The 21,785-nt window shown below is 41.9% G+C and overlaps 1 long non-coding RNA gene across 1 annotated transcript; it reads right to left on the bottom strand.

The window, feature by feature from the left end:
- Positions 1-777: 777 nt before the first annotated feature.
- Positions 778-21,721, bottom strand: LOC133235032 (uncharacterized). Its single transcript, XR_009732415.1, has 3 exons — positions 21,631-21,721; positions 11,088-11,210; positions 778-4,082 (listed from the first exon to the last, which is right to left on the bottom strand). It is a non-coding gene; the product is annotated as an uncharacterized LOC133235032 (long non-coding RNA).
- Between the last annotated feature and the right edge of the window lie 64 nt (positions 21,722-21,785).

Below are 21,785 nucleotides of genomic sequence, written 5' to 3'. Positions count from 1 at the left end.
TGAAGGCAGGAGGAGAAGGGGACGACAGAGGATGAGATGGCTGGATGGGATCATCGACTCAATGGACATGAATTTGAGTAAACTCCAGGAGTTGGCAATGGACAGAGAGGCCTGGCATGAGGCAGTCCATGGGGTTGCAAAGAGTCAGACACGACTGAGCGACTGAACTGAACTGAACTGAACTGAAGGATAATCAGACAGAAACCAAAGTTTCAAAACACAAACTTTTGTGTGTTTTTTTCTTATCAGACAATGCACTGCTAAATGAAACTTAAAAAGTGACACTTGGAATAAAATATCCAGTCATAAGCAACTGAGCAGGAATTGATATAATGAGAGTTAGTAGATCATTTTCTTTGTCACGGAAAAATTTAAACCAGGGCACATCCCTGGTGGTCCAGTGGTTACAAGTCGGCCTTCCAATGCAGGGAGTATGGATTTGACCCCTGGTTGGGGAACTAAGATCCCACATGCCCAGCTCAGTGTGGCCAAAAAAATTTTTAATTAAAAGTCTTTTATAAGGTGGAAAAATTTATTTTTGAAGATATTGGCTGAGTACATCCTTGTGGACTGAGCAAGAAATCTCACATTAAAGCAATGTCTCCCAGTGATATTTTCATGGCTTTCTTACCACATTCTAACTCACCTTTGATATGTTTGATGGGAAACCATCAATGGACACCCTGATAACATCAAACCACCAAAATTTCCTATCGTTCATTGCACATAAAATTTCCTATTTTTCCAGACTCTTATGGAAAAGAAGATTGGCTGCCATGAAAAAGTGGAATGTTGTTTATTTTCCTTATTGAATGCATGTGACAAACCTTTTTAGGACTTAAAAATTCTGGTAAGAACTCCTCCATATAAGTCCCAGGAACCAACTGAAATGGCCAGGCCATGGTTGCTGAGCTCAGCCTGGTATTTCCTGCCTCTGCATCCAGATTCCTTCCCTGTCCCTGGGAGCCCTTCTCTGCTTCTCCTTGCTGAGGTCACATTCATTTGCCTAATGTGCTCTTATCTATAGAAGTATCTCTTAAATCTGCCATGTGAGAATCATTTTTCCCACCTTGGACCCCACTCATTTATGACTATTTCTACATCCAGCATGATAACATAAACGTTTTTGAAGTTGAAAGTTTTGAGTTAAATTCTTCTTGCCAAGAAGCATTAAGTTCCCTCTGGCTTTGAATGATCCCTCATAGCAGCAGTCCCCAGCCTTTCTGACACCAGAGACTGGTTTCCTGAAAGACTGTTTTTCCACGGACTGGGATGTGTGGTTTTGGGGATGATTTACATGCATTACATTTACAATGCGATTTATTACATCAGCTCCACTTCAGATCATTAGGCATTAGATCCCAGAGGTTGGGTACCTGTGGGAACGTAACTCAAATTCTTAAAAATGGTAGGAAACCCAAAGGTATTTCCTAGTTAAAGAAATACATAAATAAGTCCTGTAACCCAGTGTTGTAGTGGGAAATTAGGAGGCTTGAAGCCATTGGTAATATAGTTGGGTAAAGCCTATCTAATAGGCAGGGTGATTAAACACTATAATTCTCAATGCATCTGGACTTGATCACCCTTTTAACTCTTAGCCCTGTTCTTCAACAAAGCATTCTAGTCTTTGGGAACCTACCTTTGACTGTTTTGGTCTGCAGCAGGTCTTAGTCATGGCATGCTGAATCTAGTTCGCTGACTGATCGAAACCATGCCCTCTGCGTTGGGAGGGCAGAGCCTTAGCTACTGGACCACCAGGGAAGTCCCTGGCTTTCTTATATTGGAAATTTATGAGAAAATATTTACTCACAGAAACAATTTTATAACACTGTTGCAACTGGTAGGTCTATTTCATCATTAATTTCTAGAGCGATCTGTGAAGTTTTATCAGATTATTTTAGCCAGACTTCCTTAACACTTGCGTTTAATTTGTCTAGGGTTCATTATATGCCACCTAGTATTGTTTTTCAAATATATCTACTACACTGATGAAATCTTTTTGTAAAATTTTATTGAAGTATAGTTGATTTACAGTGTTGTATAAATTTCTTCTGGACAGTTGTACCTATATATATTTATATATTCAGTTATACATATATATATGTTCTTTTTCATATTCTTTGATGGAATATTGTCACTTCCTAATGAATTTCATTTTATTTTTACCAAAAAAGAAAAAAAAAACACCTTTGACTGTGGGAAATGGGATTTGATTTTACCCTACTTGCAAGCTAATTACTCAGCCTTTTGCTGTTTCATAGATGCTAACCGAAGACCCAAGACTCCTGCATCAGAAACAAAAGCCTTTTCCACTCAAGGCAAATAACCAGCATCAGTTCAGTTCAGTTCAGTCACTCAGTCGTGTCCGACCCTTTGCGACCCCATGAATCACAGCACGCCAGGCCTCCCTGTCCATCACCAACTCCCGGAGTTCACTCAGACTCAACGTCCGTCAAGTCAGTGATGCCATCCAGCCATCTCATCCTCTGTCGTCCCCTTCTCCTCCTGCCCCCAATCCCTCCCAGCATCAGAGTCTTTTCCAATGAGTCAACTCTTCGCATGAGGTGGCCAAAGTACTGAAGTTTCAGCTTTAGCATCAGTCCTTCCAAAGAACACCCGGGGCTGATCTCCTTTAGGATGGACTGGTTGGATCTCCTTGCAGTCCAAGGGACCCTCAAGAGTCTTCTCCAACACCACAGTTCAAAAGCATCAATTCTCCAGGGCTTAAGCTTCATGTTTGCACCCTTCTGCTTTGTCTCCACCCAAATTTCAAAGGGTTCTGTTACAGGAGAGAAACAGAGGCTGGGAAATCCTCTGCTCGATAGCAAGCCCTAAGTAACCTGTTCTTTGTCCTGGAGGAAGACATCATTTCACCCCTCCAGGCTGCTCACTGCAAACATACCAGGCGAAGAGGGGCCACGAGGCAAGCTGGAAGCCGGGATCTGGGAACCCTCAGCTCAGTGTTCCTACCCAGACTAATGTCTCCTTGAGTAGCAAAGTGCAAAGGCACTGCTGCTGCTGCTGCTGCTGCTAAGTTGCTTCAGTCGTGTCCGACTCTGTGCGACACCATAGACAGCAGCCCACCAGGCTCCCCTGTCCCTGGGATTCTCCAGGCAAGAACACTGGAGTGGGTTGCCATTTCCTTCTCCAATGCATGAAAGTGCAAAGTGAAAGTGAAGTCACTCTGTCGTGTCTGACTCTTAGCGCCCCATGGACTGCAGCCTACCAGGCTCTTCCGTCCATGGGATTTTCCAGGCAAGAGTACTGGAGTGGGGTGCCATTGCCTTCTCCGCAAAGGCACTGCTGCTGCTACTGCTAAGTTACTTCAGTTGTGTCCGACTCTGTGTGACCCCATAGACGTCAGCCCACCAGGCTCCCCCGCCCCTGGGATTCTCCAGGCAAGAACACTGGAGTGGGTTGCCATTTCCTTCTCCACGCAAAGGCACTAGGGGGGACTAAAAATAACTGCGTGTATTCGTGGTTGGGGCAAATTATGGACAAGATACAAAAAGACCAAAAACCCCAACTGCCATTTCCGAACAGCCAGGAGCAAGAGCAGGGTACTGTGCGTGTAGGCAGTACATTAGGAAGTGAAAGATGCACACACCACCCCAAAGAGGGGGGTAAACCACCCACACCAGCCCTCTGGCCCCACCCCTGGACCTGCCCCTATCCTCACCCCATATAAGGAACCAGCTCACCCTACCGTAGCTCAGGAAGTGAGCAAGCAGGCAAAGCTCCCGGCCCTGCTGCAACAGAGGCCTCCAGTAAAGCCTTGCCTGAATTTCTCGTATGGCCTCTTATCTATGTCTATTTTGTATTTAATTTTTTAAGTTAATTTTTAAATTTTTGGCTCTGCTGGGTCTTCCTTGCGGCTCTCTCCAGTTGTGGTGCATGGACTTCTCAATGTGCTGGCGTCTCTTGTTGCAGAGCATGGGCTCTAGGGCGCTCCGGCTTCAGAAGTTGTGGCCTGTGGGCTTAGTGGCATGTAGACTCTTCCCAGAACAGCGATCGAACACATGTCCATTGCACTGGCAGGCGCGTTCTTAACCACTGGGCCACCAGAGAAGTCACATCAATTTCTATTGATCAAGGAAACCAAAAACCGTTGTCAGTAACAGTCAGGGTCTCCTTTGTTGGCATACAGAGCAAGATGTATGTGAGACTCATGTAGGAGAGTCTCTCTCCCCACAGTCATTATTAATTTCCTTCATTTAGACTGATAGTTTACATAAAACACTGATGCTCAGACAAATTGATAGTTTACATAACTAAGAACTCAGAACTTGAGTTTTCTTCAGTTTTTTTAGGAATATGATATAATTTTATTTTTTGCGTTTTTTAAATACCTAAAATTTTTTGTTGGAGTATATTTAATTTACAGGTTATTTCAGGTATACAGTGAAGCATTCAGTTATACATGTAATAACTTGAGTTTTCTAATTCTAAATTGGTGTTAATTTCAATAGACTTGCATGTACTGTCTAATATATGAAATACTTTATTAATAATTTTCATTTTGATCACAGGTCTAAATAACATCTGAATATTGATAAAATGTTAAATATAAATGTGAAAATATTGCCTATAATTTTATTAAATGTTATTTTTAAAATATCATTAAAATATTATAAAATATAATCTATATGTTACTAAGTATAACCTCATTTTTTTTTTACTTTTCAAAATGTGGCTACTAGAAAACATTTAATTGCATATATTTTGTATTTCTACTGGACAGCACTGCAATAGACAATAAATCTTTTATCTCTTATTTTCCTTTAATTGATTCTTAACTTTTTAACTATTTTTGTTAGTTTTAACATAAATGTAGTAAATGTACCATGTACTAGTCTTACATACATAACTTGTTGAATTGACACCTATGCATACACTTCAATAATCACTATTCAGGTCAAGATACAGAACATGTCCATTACTGAAGAAAGTTCTCTTGGGCCCTTTCCTAGTTAATACCCACCGATGGCCATTCTTTGTGATAACCACTCTTCTAACTTTTATCACCACCAGGAAGTTTTCCTTGTATTAGAACTTCCTGTTATCAGAATTGAAACAGAGCAGATCCTTGTCCCCCATGCCTTTTGTCTGTAGAAAAACTTTAGCCAAGGAATAAATTTAATAAGAGAAGTGAGAACATGCGGAAACAAAGGAAAACAGTCAAAGGAGACCAAATAATAATGGTTTAGTCATTAAGCATAGCCAAGGACCTTCAGTTCCTCCTTAAGGACTATAGATCAGATCAGATCAGATCAGTTGCTCAGTCGTGTCCGACTCTTCGCGACCCCATGAATCGCAGCACACCAGGCCTCCCTGTCCATCACTAACTCCTGGAGTTCACTCAGACTCACGTCCATCGAGTCAGTGATGCCATCCAGCCATCTCATCCTCAGTCTTCCCCTTCTCCTCCTGCCCCCAATCCCTCCCAGCATCAGAGTCTTCTCCAATGAGTCAACTCTTCGCATGAGGTGGCCAAAGTACTGGAGTTTCAGCTTTAGCATCAGTCCTTCCAAAGAAATCTCCTTCAGAATGGACTGGTTGGATCTCCTTGCAGTCCAAGGGACTCTCAAGAGTCTTCTCCAACACCACAGTTCAAAAGCATCCATGTTTCGGTGCTCAGCCTTCTTCACAGTCCAAATCTCACATCCATACATGACCACGGGAAAAACCATAGCCTTGACTAGACGGACCTTTGTTGGCAAAGTAATGTCTCTGCTTTTGAACATGCTATCTAGGTTGGTCATAACTTTCCTTCCAAGGAGTAAGCGTCTTTTAATTTCATGGCTGCAGTCACCATCTGTAGTGATTTTGGAGCCCAGAAAAATAAAGTCTGACACTGTTTCCACTGTTTCCCCATCTATTTCCCATGAAGTGGTGGGACCGGATGTCATGATCTTCGTTTTCTGAATGTTGAGCTTTACGCCAACTTTTTCACTCTCCACTTTCACTTTCATCAAGAGGCTTTTTAGTTCCTCTTCACTTTCTGCCATAAGGGTGGTGTCATCTGCATATCTGAGGTTATTGATATTTCTCCCGGCAATCTTGATTCCAGCTTGTGTTTCTTCCAGTCCAGCGTTTCTCGTGATGTACTCTGCATATAAGTTAAATAAACAGGGTGACAATATAAGCCTTGATGTATACCTTTTCCTATTTGGAACCAGTCTGTTGTTCCATGTCTAGTTCTAACTGTTGCTTCCTGACCTGCATACAAATTTCTCAAGAGGCAGGTCAGGTGGTCTGGTATTCCCATCTCTTTCAGAATTTTCCACAGTTTATTGTGATCCACACAGTCAAAGGCTTTGGCATAGTCAATAAAGCAGAAATAGATGTTTTTCTGGAACTCTCTTGCTTTTTCCATGATCCAGCGGATGTTGGTAATTTGATCTCTGGTTCCTCTGCCTTTTCTAAAACCAGCTTGAACATCAGGAAGTTCACGGTTCACACATTGCTAAAGCCTGGCTTGGAGAATTTTGAGCATTACTTTATTAGCGTGTGAGATGAGTGCAAATGTGTGGTAGTTTGAGCATTCTTTGGCATTGCCTTTCTTTGGGATTGGAATGAAAACTGACCTTTTCCAGTCTTGTGGCCACTGCTGAGTTTTCCAAATTTGCTGGCATATTGAGTGCAGCACTTTCACAGCACCATCTTTCAGGATTTGGAATAGCTAAACTGGAATTCCATCACCTCCACTAGCTTTGTTCATAGTGATGCTTTCTAAGGCCCACTTGACTTCACATTCCAGGATGTCTGGCTCTAGGTCAGTGATCACACCATCGTGGTTATCTGGGTCATGAAGATCTTTTTTGTACAGTTCTTCTGTGTATTCTTGCCATCTCTTCTTAATATCTTCTGCTTCTGTTAGGTCCATACCATTTCTGTCCTTTATCGAGCTCATCTTTGCATGAAATGTTCCTTTGGTATCTCTGATTTTCTTGAAGAGATCCCTAGTCTTTCCCATTCTGTTGTTTTCTTCTATTTGTTTGCACTGATCACTGAAGAAGGCTTTCTTATCTCTTCTTGCTATTCTTTGGAACTCTGCATTCAGATGTTTATATCTTTCCTTTTCTCCTTTGCTTTTCGCTTCTCTTCTTTTCACAGCTATTTGTAAGCCCTCCCCAGACAGCCATTTTGCTTTTTTGCATTTCTTTTCTATGGAAATGGACTTGATCCCTGTCTCCTGTACAATGTCACGAACCTCATTCCATAGTTCATCAGGCACTCTATCTATCAGATCTAGGCCCTTAAATCTATTTCTCACTTCCACTGTATAATCATAAGGGATTTCATTTAGGTCATAACTGAATGGTCTAGTGGTTTTCCCTACTTTCTTCAATTTAAGTCTGAAGAGAGAAGGGAATGGCAAACCACTTCAGTATTCTTGCCTTGAGAACCTCATGAACAGTATGAAAAGGACTATAGATAACATTCTGAATATCCTGTGAGTTACCTTATAAACACTGAAACCCGTCAGGTGGAGAAGTTAACTACACGATGACTAGACTGTAGCCATGATATGCGTGTGTGCATGCTCAGCTTTGCTCAGCTGTGTCCCATTCTTTGCAACCCCCTGGACTGTGGTCTGCCAGGCCCCTCTCTCCATGGGATTCTCTCTAAGAATACTGGAGTGGGTTGCCATTTCCTTCTCCAGGGGATCTTCCCAACCCAGGGATCAAACCTGAGTCTCCCGCATCTCCTCCATCGGCAGGCGGATTCTTTACCACTGCGCCACCTGGGGATTAGCCATAGCGTAAGCTGCACAGTTCTGAGAACTGGCCTCAGAAAAATGGAAACAAACCCGTCCTGGAACTGAAGATTAACTCTGCCTAAATTCCAGTTGAGCTATTTCAAATCCTGAAAGATGATGCTGTGAAAGTGCTGCACTCAATATGCCAGCAAATTTGGAAAACTCAGCAGTGGCCACAAGACTGGAAAAGGTCAGTTTTCATTCCAATCCCAAAGAAAGGCAATGCCAAAGAATGCTCAAACTACCACACAATTGCACTCATCTCACACGCTAATAAAGTAATGCTCAAAATTCTCCAAGCCAGGCTTCAGCAATATGTGAACCGTGAACTTCCTGATGTTCAAGCTGGTTTTAGAAAAGGCAGAGGAACCAGAGATCAAATTACCAACATCCGCTGGATCATGGAAAAAGCAAGAGAGTTCCAGAAAAACATCTATTTCTGCTTTATTGACTATGCCAAAGCCTTTGACTGTGTGGATCACAATAAACTGTGGAAAATTCTGAAAGAGATGGGAATACCAGACCACCTGACCTGCCTCTTGAGAAATTTGTATGCAGGTCAGGAAGCAACAGTTAGAACTGGACATGGAACAACAGACTGGTTCCAAATAGGAAAAGGAGTACGTCAAGGCTTATATTGTCACCCTGTTTATTGAACTTATATGCAGAGTACATCACGAGAAACGCTGGACTGGAAGAAACACAAGCTGGAATCAAGATTGCCGGGAGAAATATCAATAACCTCAGATATGCAGATGACACCACCCTTAGGGCAGAAAATGAAGAGGAACTCAAAAGCCTTTTGATGAAAGTGAAAGAGGAGACTGAAAAAGTTGGCTTAAAGCTCAACATTCAGAAAACGAAGATCATGGCATCTGGTCCCATCACTTCATGGCAAATAGATGGGGAAACAGTAGAAATAGTGTCAGACTTTATTTTTCTGGGCTCCAAAATCACTGCGGTGACCGCAGCCATGAAATTAAAAGACGCTTACTCCTTGGAAGGAAAGTTATAACCAACCTAGATAGCATGTTCAAAAGCAGAGACATTACTTTGCCAACAAAGGTCCGTCTAGTCAAGGCTATGGTTTTTCCCGTGGTCATGTATGGATGTGAGATTTGGACTGTGAAGAAGGCTGAGCACCGAAACATGGATGCTTTTGAACTGTGGTGTTGGAGAAGACTCTTGAGAGTCCCTTGGACTGCAAGGAGATCCAACCAGTCCATTCTGAAGGAGATCAGCCCTGGGATTTCTTTGGAAGGACTGATGCTAAAGCTGAAACTCCAGTACTTTGGCTACCTCATGCGAAGAGTTGACTCATTGGAAAAGACTCTGATGCTGGGAGGGATTGGGGGCAGGAGGAGAAGGGGACGACAGAGGATGAGATGGCTGGATGGCATCACTGACTCGATGGACATGAGTCTGGGTGAACTCCAGGGGTTGGTGATGGACAAGGAGGCCTGGCGTGCTGCGATTCATGGGGTCGCAAAGAGTCGGACACGACTGAGCGACTGAACTGAACTGAACTGAACTGAAAACGATCAAGATGACACTGACCACACCACCGATGACCAATTTCAATACATCTGTCACTGCTGACTGAACTTTTTTGCACGCAGCCCTCTCCCTCAGCCTATAAAAGCTCTTGCCGGCTGGTAGTCAGTTGATGGGAGTGGGCCTTTGGACAGGCATCTGCAATGCCCCCTATTCCCCCTCCCCCTAGTTACCAGCATCCAAAATAAAGCAAACTTTCTTTTCCAACAATCTTGCCTCTAATGGCTTTTGAGCGCTGCGCAGCCGGATCCCACTTTCGATTATAGAATCACAGAGTATATATTCTTTTGTATACGATTTCTTGTGCTCAGCATGGTGTTTTTGAGATTCATCCTCATTGGCAAGCGCATCAGTAGTTTGTTTTTTTATCGCTTTGTAGAATTCCATTGTATGCTATGTACCACAGTCATCAGTTTTCCTGTTGGTGGGTGTTTGGGGTGTTTCCAGTTTGGACTCATGAATAAAGCTGCTCTGAACGCTCATTTTAACACTCTGAACACCTTTTAACCTTTGAGGAGAGATTGTGATCTGTCTTTGGTAAGCCACCCAACCCCCACACTCCAGTATCACTAACACCATGCCCCCCTTGATGGATATTTGTTGGAAGTATAGTTTTAAACTAGCAGTGTGGTGATTTGTCTGTCAGTCTCCATGTGGAAAATAAAGTCCAGTGTCAGAACAAAGTTGAGTCAAAGTTTCCACAATTATCACAAATAATGAACAAATAGGTCAGGAAGTCAGTCTCCTGTATTTATATGATCTATTTCAGTCTTGTTGCCAGTTAAAAATAAACTTGTATTCCCAAATACATTTGGTGACTGATTATGAAAAAAATGTAGTTGTTTCTTATGCTGTTTTTTCCCTTAATTTTTCTACCCATTTCCTTTATCTTCTTGTCCTTTTCTTTTTAACAGCAATTCAGAGGAAAGCAGATTCTCAGTGAAATTATTGCCTAGATATTCAAAGAAAGACTATTATATATAAGGAGTGTTATTATTTTGGTAGTAAATTACAAACTTTTTTTGCTTGTTTGTTTTCTTTCCTTTAAAATTATCTGCTGGGGAGAAGCCAGATATCCTGTGTTTAAATCATGAATCTGAACTCATGAGTGAGGCTGGAGACTTAACATTTGAGCCTTAGCTTTCTCGTCTTTAAAATGTCGATATAATATCTTCCACATAGGGCTGCTTGGAGGATTAAAAGACCTAACATGTGTCAGGCTTCCCTGGTAGCTCACTGGCAAAGAGTACACCTGGCAACACAGAGACACAGGATTTGATCCTTGATCAGGGAAGATCCCACACACCACTGAGCAACTAAGCCCATGCTCCCCAACTTCTGAGCCTGTGCTCTAGAGCCCATGAAGCCCATGCGGCCTACAGCCTTGCTCCTTAACAAGAGAAGCCACTGTAATGGGAAGCCCCCACACCACAACTGGGGAAGCATTTTTGGGCTTAAGGAAAGTAAAATTTGCTTTATTTTGGATTCTGGCACTTGCTCACTGCAACTAGAGAAAAGCCTTTGCAGCAAGGAAGAACCAGCACAGCCAAAAATAAATATTTTTTTTTAAAAAAGACCTAACAAGTGTCAAGCTGAGCAATGGCCTTCGTGAAATCCATTTCTCACTAGACCTACGCCTTCTTCCTGTATGAGCTGCTATTTTTGTTTCTTATCCTCTTTGTCTCTCTGATAACTCAAGCATCATCAGATATGTCTGCCAAGATTCCCAAACTGTGTGCTCAAGTACAGCACTGTGCTGCCAGAAACTCACCAAGAGCATTCCAGGGGACTTTCCTGGTGGTCCAGTGGTTAAGACTCCCATGCTTCCAGTGCAGGGGACATGGCTTCGATCCCAGGTCAGGAAAGTAGGTTTCTGCCTGCTGGTGCAGAGTGGCTGAAAAAAAATAAAAATAAAAGAAAGAGCATTCCAAAATAATTTAACTTTAAAGGGCAACAGTGATATTTGGCATGCTATGCTATGCTATGCTAAGTCACTTCAGTCGTGTCCGACTCTGTGCAACCCTAGATACGGCAGCCCACCAGGCTCCCCCGTCCCTGGGATTCTCCAGGCAAGAACACTGGAGTGGGTTGCCATTTCCTTCTCCAATGCATGAAAGTGAAAAGGAAAAGTGAAGTCGCTCAGTCGTGTCCGACTCCCAGCGACCCCATGGACTGCAGCCTACCAGCCTCCTCCATCCATGGGACTCTCCAGCCAAGAGTACTGGAGTGGGGTGCCATTGCCTTCTCCGATATTTGGCATACGTCAGTCATAGAGTGAACTACCAGCTCCAAGGAGTTCAAAGTTCCAACATTAGATTGTGGTACATTTTTTGCACTGATGTCTTATTTTTACAAGGCTTTGTTTTCTGTGGTTGCTGTGATAAAAAGCAAGTGCTACACGAAAATCAGTGGACCACAGGATGCAGATGGCCATGTCCAGTCCGATTTCAAGGTTTTAGAAGTTGTGCAGTGTATCCACAGGTATAGACACTTTATTAGTGTGTTATTTAAGAACGAAATGAAAATGCACTTCCTTCAGTTTATGTGTATTATTTTTCATATGTCTACCAAGATGTTAGGACGTGAATACTCATTAAGTTGTTTGGATCTTAGTATTAAGTAGATGGTAATTGTTAGGTGTTTCTTTTGGTCTATGGGTGTGTGAAAAATGACTGAGATAAAGTGCTGAACTAGGAGGTTTGAGAACTTTCTGTTCTACGGATGTTCAACAGAGGACAGACAACAGTGATATAGAGAAATAAGTAGATTTTGTAGGAGGTATGTAATGATAATAACAAATGTTAAATTTAAATAGTCAAGTCTACATCTTATAGATAAACAGGTTATTCCTCAAAACACCCCACTTTTAAAAAAAAAACTTTTTTGGGAGTATACTTGATTTACAATGTTGTTTAATTTCTGCTGTATAACAAGGTGTCTTAGCTATATATATATATATATATATATATATATATATATATATATATATATATATATATCCTGCTGACAATGCAGGAGACCTAAGAGATGCAGGTTCAATCCCTGGGTCTGGAAGATCTTCTGCAGGAGAGCATGGCAACCCAGTCCAGTATTCTTCCTTGGAAATACCCATGGACAGAGGAGCCTGGAGGGCTACAGTCCATAGGATCGAAAAGAGTAACACACGACAGAAAAAAGTTAGTTCAGTTCAGTTGCTCAGTCATGTCCGACTCTTTGCAACCCCATGGACTGCAGCACAACAGGCCTCCGTGTCCATCACCAACTCCTGGAGTTTACTCAAACCCATTGAGTTGGTGATGCCATCCACCCATCTCATCCTCTGTTGTCCCCTTTCCCTCCCACCTTTAATCTTTCCCAGCATCAGGGTCTTTTCAAATGAGTCAGTTCTTCCCATCAGGTGGCCAAAGTACTGGAGTTTCAGATTCAGCATCAGTCCTTCCAATGAATATTCAGCATTGATTTCCTTTATGATGGACTGGTTGAATCTCCTTGTAGTCCAAGGGACTCTCAAGAGTCTTCTCCAAGACAACAGTTCAAAAGCATCGATTCTTCAGCACTCAGCTTTCTTCACAGTCCAACTCTCACATTCATACATGACTCCTGGAAAAACCATAGCATTGACTAGACAGACCTTTGTTGGCAAAGAAATGTCTCTGGTTTTTTAATATGCTGTCTAGGTTGGTCATAACTTTCCTTCCAAGGAGTAAGTGTCTTTAACTTTCATGGCTACAATCACCATCTGCAGTGATTTTGGAGCCCCCCAAAAATAAAGTCTGCCACTGTTTCCACTGTTTCCCCTGTTTCCCCATCTATTTGCCATGAAGTGATGGGACCAGATGCCATGATCTTAGTTTTCTCGATCTTGAGCTTTAAGCTAACTTTTTTACTCTTTACTTTTTCACTTTCCTCAAGAGGCTCTTTAGTTCTTCTTCGCTTTGTGCCATAAGGGTGGTATCATCTGCATATCTGAGGTTATTGGTATTTCTCCCAGCAATCTTGATTATGGCTTGTGCTTCCACCAGCCCAGCATTTCTCATGATGTACTCTTTATAGAAGTTAAATAAGCAGGGTGACAATATACAACCTTGATGTACTCCTTTTCTGATTTGTAACCAGTCTGTTGTTTCATGTCCAGTTGTAAATGTTGCTTCCTGACCTGCATACAGATTTCTCAACAGGCAGGTCAGGTGATCTGGTATTCCCATCTCTTGAAGAATTTTCCACAGTTTGTTGTGATTCATACCGTCAAAGGCTTTGGCATAATCAATAAAGCAGAAATAGATGTTTTTCTGGAACTCTCTTGCTTTTTCCATGATCCAACAGATGTTGGCAATTTGATCTCTAGTTCCTCTGCCTTTTCTAAAACCAGCTTGAACATCTGGGAGTTCACGGTTCACGTATTGCTGAAGCCTGGCTTGGAGAATTTTGAGCATTACTTTACTAGCATGTGAGATGAGTGCAATTGTGCGGTAGATTGAACATTCTTTGGCATTGCCTTTCTTTGGGATTGGAATGAGAACTGACCTTTTCCAGTCCTGTGGCCACTGCTGAGTTTTCCAAATTTGCTGGCATATTGAGTGCAGCACTTTCATAGCATCATCTTTTAGGATTTGAAATAGCTCAACTGGAATTCCATCAACTCCACTAGCTTTGTTTGTAGTGATGCTTCCTAAGGCCCACTTGACTTTACATTCCAGGATGTCTGACTCTAGGTGAGTGATCACACCATTGTGATTATCTGGGTCATGAAGGTCTTTTTATATAGTTCATCTGTGTATTCTTGCCATCTCTTCTTAATATCTTCTGCTTCTGTTAGGTCCATACCATTTCTATCCTTTATCGAGCCCATCTTTGCATGAAATGTTCCCTTGGTATCTCTAATTTTCTTGAAGAGATCTCTAGTCTTTCCCATTCTGTTGTTTTCCTCTATTTCTTTGCATTGGTCACTGAGGAAGGCTTTCTTCTCTCTCCTTGCTATCCTTTGGCACTCTGCATTCAAATGGGTATATCTTTCCTTTTCTCCTTTGCTTTTCTCTTCTCTTCTTTTCACGGCTATTTGTAAGGCCTCCTCAGACGGCCATTTTGCTTTTTTGCATATCTTTTTCTTGGGGATGGTCTTTATACCTGTCTCCTGTACAATGTCATGAACCGCCATCCATAATTCATCAGGCAATCTATCAGATCTAGTCCCTTAAATCTATTTTAGGGGCTTGATTTAGGTCATACCTGAATGGTCTAGTGGTTTTCCCTACTTTCTTCAATTTAAGTCTGAATTTGGCAATAAGGAGTTCATGATCTGAGCCACAGTCAGCTCCTGGTCTTGTTTTGGTTGACTGTATAGAGCTTCTCCATCTTTGGCTGCAAAGAATATAATCAATCTGATTTCGGTGTTGACCATCTGGTGATGTCCATGTGTAGAGTCTTCTCTTGTGTTGTTGGAAGAGGGTGTTTGCTATGACCAGTGCATTTTCTTGGCAAAACTATTAGTCTTTGCCCTGCTTCATTCTGTATTCCAAGGCCAAATTTGTCTGTTACTCCAGGTGTTTCTTGACTTCCTACTTTTGCATTCCAGTCCAGTATAATGAAAAGGACATCTGTTTTGGGTGTTAGTTCTAGAAGGATAGAACCATTCAACTTCAGCTTCTTCAGCATTACTGGTTGGGGCATAGACTTGGATTACGGTGATACTGAATGGTTTCCCTTGGAAACGAACAGAGATCATTCTGTCATTTTTGAGATTACATTCAAGTACTGCATTTTGGACTCTTTTGTTGACTATAATGGCTACTCTGTTTCTCTTAAGGGATTTTTGCCCGCAGTACTAGATATAATGGTCATCTGAATTAAATTCACCCATTCCAGTCCATTCTAGTTCGCTGATCCCTAAAATGTTGACCCTAAAATGTTCACTCTTGCCATCTCCTGTTTGACCACTTCCAATTTGCCTTGATTCATGGACCCGACATTCCACGTTCCTATGCAGTGTTGCTGTTTACTTAGCGCACACGCATATTCTTTTTCATATTATTTTCCCACTGTGGTTTACCACAGGATGTTAAATATAGTTCCCTGTGCTATACAATAGGACTTTATTGTTTAACCACCCTATATGTAACAGTTTGCATTTGCGAATCCCAAACTCTCAGTCCTTCTTTCCTCCACCCTTTCCTGTCCCAGAGCAAACACGAGCCTGTCCTCTGTAAGCCTGTTTTTGTCTTGTAGGTATGTTCGTCTGTGTCGTATTTTAGATTCCACATATAAGTGATCATATGGTGTTTGTCTTCCTCTTTCTGACTTACTTCACTTGATCATGTTTAGGTCCATCCATATTGCTGCAAATGGCATTATTTCATTCTTTTTACAGTTGAGAAATATTCCATTGTATATATGTACCACGTCTTCTTTATCTGTTCATTTGTTGATGGACATTTAGGTTCTTTCCATGCCTTGGCTATTGTAAATAGTGCTCCTATGAACACAGCAGATTTATGTATCTGTTCTGATTATGGTTTATTTTAAACTAATTTTTATCAGAGTATAGTTGCTTTACAATGTTGTGTTAGTTTCTACTATACAGAAAAATGAATCCGTTATATATATATACATATATTCCCTCTTTTTTGAACTTCTTGAATTATGGTTTTGTTTAGTAAATATGCCCAGGAATGGGGCTGCTGGATTTTATGAAAGAACTGCTTCTTTAATTAGTTAAATCCTATATATTCTCAAACCTCTGCCAAATCCTATATAGTCTCAAACCTCTATATATAAACCTCTTCAAGGAAACCTTCCAAATTTACAACTCTCCCACCTCTGTTCTCTGTGCCAGCTAGACAAGGAGGGACTCTCACCCAGGCTTCCAGAAACCCTCTGCTTACCCGATCCTTGCATCCTAGACATGTTGACTTTCTTGTCTCTACATAGGTATGTTGTGGGCAGAGATCATATCTAAATGAACTTTGCATCTGTGGCCTATGGTACAGTGCGTAGCATAACAAGCTCTCAGAAGATATCTGTTGATGAATTAATGAAACATACAGAGGATATACACAGGTAACGGTAGCCAGTGTTAACTAGACATTGCATAGGTAGTTGCAGAGTTACTCAAATACTTGCTGTTGTTGCTTTAGTCACTTAGTCATGTCCAAATCTTTTGCGACCCCATGGACTGTAGCCTACCAGGCTCCTCTGTCCATGGGATTTCCCAGGCAAGAACACTGGAACGGCTTTGCCATTGCCTTCTCCAGGGGATCTTCTTTACCCAGGGATTGAACCAGGGTCTCCTGCATCTCCTGCACTGGCTGGCAGATTCATTATCACTGAGCCACGTGGGAAGCCCTACTCAGACACTATATGCATGTTGTCTTATAACATGAAGACTACTTAGTTATCTTATAACCCAAAGACCTTGAGCTATACAAATTCAGTCACTTTTAGTCACAGGGACAAATAGGGCTGAAACTGGAATCCACGGCTCCTACATATTTTTTTGTTTTCTATACAACATACTGCACCTGGTCACTGGTAATTATTAACAGAACATAAACTTCTGTGGATTGGACCCTCTTTTTATATTCTTCTGTAACCTTTATGGCTGTACAAATAGCTGAGGAAAGAAGAGAAGCAAAAAGCAAGGAAGAAAAGGAAAGATAAACCGAACTGAATGCAGAGTTCTAGAGAATAGCAAGGAGAGATAAGAAGGCCTTCTTAAATGAACAAAGAAGAGAGTAGAGAAAAACAACAGAATGGGAAAGACTAGATACCTCTTCAAGAAAATTAGAGATACCAAGGGAACATTTCATGCAAAGATGTGCTCAATAAAGGACAGAAATGGTATGGGCCTAACGGAAGCAGAAGATATTAAGAAGAGGTGGCAAGAATACACAGAAGAACTGTACAAAAAAGATCTTCATGACCCAGATAATCACGATGGTGTGATCACTCACCTAGAGTCAGACATCCTGGAATGCGAAGTCAAGTGGGCCTTAGGAAGCATCACTACGAACAAAGCTAGAGGAGTTGATAGAATTCCAGTTGAGCTATTTAGAATCCTAAAAGATAACGCTGTGAAAGTGCTGCACTCAATATGCCAGCAAATTTGGAAAACTCAGCAGTGGCCACAGGACTGGAAAAGGTCAGTTTTCATTCCAATCTCAAAGAAAGGCAATGCCAAAGAATGTTCAAACTACCGCACAATTGCACTCATCTCACATGCTAGTAAAGTAATGCTCAAAATTCTCCAAGCCAGGCTTCAGCAATACGTGAACCGTGAACTCCCAGATGTTCAAGCTGGATTTAGAAAAGGCAGAGGAACCAGAGATCAAATTGCCAACATCCGCTGGATCATGGAAAAAGCAAGAGAGTTCCAGAAAAACATCTATTTCTGCTTTATTGACTATGCCAAAGCCTTTGACTGTGTGAATCACAACAAACTGTGGAAAATTCTTCAACAGACGGGAATACTAGACCACCTTACCTGCTTCCTGAGAAATGTGTATGCAGGTCAAGAAGCAACAGTTACAACTAGACACGGAAAAACAGACTGGTTCCAAATTGGGAAAGGAGTACGTCAAGGCTGTACATTGTCACCCTGCTTATTTAACTTGTATGCAGAGTACATCATGCATACAAATGACAAGCTGGATGAAGCACAAGCTGGAATCAAGACTGTGGGGAGAAATATCAATAATCTCAGATATGCAGATGACACCACCCTTACGGCAGAAAGTGAAGAAGAACTAAAGAGCCTAGATGAAAGTGAAAGAGCAGAGTGAAAAAGTTGGCTTAAACTCAACACTCCAAAAAGGAAGATCATGACACTGGCCACATCACTTCATGGCAAATAGATGATGAAACAATGAAAACAGTGAGAGATTGTATTTTCTTGGGCTCCAAAATCACTGCAGATGGTGACTGTAGCCATGAAATTAAAAGACACTTGCTCTTTGGAAGAAAAGCTATGACAAACCTAGACAGCATATTAAAAGCATAGACATTACTGACAAAGGTCCGTCTAGTCAAAGCTATGGTTTTTCCAGTAGTCATGGATCGATGTGAGAGTTGGACCATAAAGAAAGCTGAGCACTGAAGAATTATTGCTTTTGAACTGTGGTGCTGGAGAAGACTCTTGAGAGTCCTTTGGACAGCAAGGAGTCAGTCCTAAAGGAAATCAGTCCTGAATATTCACTGGAAGGACTAATGCTGAAGCTGCAGCTCCAATACTTTGGTCACCAGATGCGAAGAACTGACTCATTGGAAAAGACCCTGATGCTGGGAAAGATTGAAGGCAGAAGAAGGGGACAACAGAGGATGAGATGGTTGGATGGCATCACTAACTCAATGGACACGAGTTTGAGTAAGCTCTGGGAGTTGGTGATAGACAGGGAAGCCTGGTATGCTGTAATCCAAAAAATCAGACATGACCCAGCAACTGAACTGAAATGAACTGAAAGAAAGTGAGGGAATTTCCAGAAAAACACTGATTTCTGTTTTATTGACTATGTTAAAGCCTTTGACTGTGTAGTCACAATAAATGTGGAAAATTCTTAAAGATATGGGAATCCCAGACCACTTTACCTGTCTGCTGAGAAACCTGTATGTGGGTCAAGAAGGAACAGTTTGAACCTTACATGGAACTGACTGGTTCAAAATTGGGAAAGGAGTACGATAAGGCTGTACATATTGTCACCGTGTTTATTTAACTAATATGCAGTGTACATCATGCGAAATACTGGGCTGGCTGAGTCACAAGCTGGAATCAAGACTGCTTGGAGAAATATCAACCCCTCAGATATGTGGATGATACCACTCTAATGGCAGAAAGTGAAGAGGAACTAAAAAGCCTTTTGATGAGGATGAAAGAAGATAGTGAAAAAACTGGCTTAAAACTCAACATTCCAAAAACTAAGGTCATGATATCTGGTCCCATCACTTCTTGACAAATAGAAGGGGAAAAAGTGGAAGCAGTGACAGATTTCCTGGGCTCCAAAATTTCCTGCAGACAGAGATTGCATCCATGAAATTAAAAGACGCTTGCTCCTTGGAAGGAAAGCTATGACAAACTTAAGACAGTATATTAAAAAGCAGAGATATCACTTTGCTGACAAAGGTCAGTATAGTCAAAGCTATGGTTTTTCCGGTAGTCATGTATCGATGTGAGAAATGAACCATAAAAAAGGCTGAGTGCCAAAGAATTGATGCTTTCGAACTGTGGTACTAGAGAAGACTCCTGAAAGTCCTTAGAACTGCAAGGAGATCAAACAAGGCAATCTCAAAAGAAATCAACCCTGAATACTCATTGGAAGGCCTGACGCTGCAGCTGAAGGTATAATCCTTTGGCCACCTGATGTGAAGAGCTGACTCACTTGAAAAGACCCCTAATACTGGGAAAGGTTGAGAGCAGGAGAAGGGTGTGGCAAAGGATGAGATGGTTACATAGCATTACCGAATGTACATGAATTTGACAAACTCTGGGAGACAGTGAAGGACAGGGAAGCCTGGCATGGTGCAGTTCATACGGTCACAAAGAGTCGGACACAACTTAGCGAATGAACACCATCACAACAACCCTTAGGAAAGGAACCTCTAGACAGCAAGGAACAGTTATTATAGTAGTTGATTTAGGCCCAACTGCATGGAAATTACAGCTAATTAACGATGGAAGAAACTTTACATCATGATACAAAGAGAAACAGAGTAATATAGGGAAAAAAAAAAACCTCAGAGTAAACACAGAAAAGGTTTCTTTGGATTTGGAGAGTGTATTATTATTTTGTTCTTATTTTGTTAATGTGAGCATTTCATTAAATTCATTCACTTATTCAGCTTAAATTGATTGAGCACCCATTATTTGTCTAGCACCATCCTAGGGAAAACACGAATGATCTTGGAGTTTCTGTGTAACAGAAGAGACAGATATTTAAAATTATTAAATTGTGGCTGGAAATAATTAGCAGGAAGGTAAATAACATGTCCACTTAGAATGTATTCTAGAACAGTTTACACCCACTAACATGACTTCCATACGTTGGCCACCTGATTCAAAGGGCTGACTGATTTGAAAAGACCCTGATCCTGGGAAAGATTCAGGGCAGGAGGAGAAAAGGGGGCAATAGAGGATGAAATGCTTGAATTGCATCCCCAATTCAATGGACATGAGTTTGAGCAACCTCTGGGAGCTAGTGAAGGACAGGGAAACCTGGCATGCTGTGGTCTAGGTCAAAAATAGTTGGATACAATTGAGCGATTGAACAACATCATGGATAAAATTAATCACCCCAACCATACTAAATATTGTGGAGAATGTGGAGCAACTGTACTTCTGAGCACTGCTGATGGGAGTTTAGTATGGTACAGACATTTTGGAAAACAGTTCAGCAGTTTCTTCTACAGTTAAACATACACTTATCACACAGACCTAGTAATTCTAGTACTTGGTATTTACCAAAGAGAAATGAAACCGTGTCTCTGCACAATGACTTGTACACTAGCGGTTATGGCTGGTTACAGCCGGAAATCTGAAAAATGAAACAGTGCAAATGTCTATAAACAGGTGATGGGGTGACAAACTGTGGTGCTTCCATATAAGGACTCCTACTCAGCAATAAAAAGGGACTACTGACACACCAACAGCACTGGATCAACCTCAAAACATCCTAAAGGAAAACGCCCAACTCAGTAAAAGCACAGACTCTATGAAGTCATGTGAAATTAAGTAATATGGAAACCTATGCTACGGTGATAGAAATCTGATTAGTATTTCCTGGCAAGGCTCTATCGTTCCTAGGATGGTGGTTATTCACTCTTTGAATACCTTTGCCAAAACGCACGGACCACTTAAAATCTGTGCATTTTAGTCTGTGTAAATTAAACCTTTTTTTTTTTTGTAAAGGATAATCAAATGGCAACCCAACAAGTGGCGGTGGCTGGAAGCAGGGGTCATTATTAACATTTTTTTTGTACAAGAAAGTGTATTCTACAAAAACAAAAAACAAAAAATCCCAAACAAACCAACAAAAAAACAATAAGACCACGACCAACAAACCCAAACGCCCAAAGCCTAAAAAACCCCCACAAATCTGGCAGTGGAGTTAGGGAAGGGGAATTCCAAGTCAAAGAAACTTTCCCAAGTATTGATTTAAAGTGTAGGAAAACGTGAAAGGGCCTAAGATTTTACAAGGCGACGGCTGAGTGCTGAGGTGGCGGCTGGCAGAGAACTGTCGGCTTCCTGGGGGTGCCAACCCAGACCGACCACAACTTCCCCAGAGGCTCCACGACCCCCAGCAGCTCCCGCTGCGGCCGCCGCCTCCGCTAACCTTGTGTGAGGACCAGCGGGCAGGCGGGCGGGCGCTCGCTCGCCGGCGTCGCGCTGACGTCACGCGCGCGCTGACGTCGCCTGCGACCGCGGCCTCTGAAGCGGGTTGGGGCGCGGGGGGCGCCGAGTTTGACTAGTTTGGGGGGCCGCTGGGTG

Source organism: Bos javanicus, chromosome 22, assembly GCF_032452875.1.
Source record: "Bos javanicus breed banteng chromosome 22, ARS-OSU_banteng_1.0, whole genome shotgun sequence".
Lineage (NCBI taxonomy): Eukaryota > Metazoa > Chordata > Mammalia > Artiodactyla > Bovidae > Bos > Bos javanicus.
Note: the sequence above shows the minus strand (reverse complement) of the source record. Positions and strands in the feature narration are given on the sequence as shown.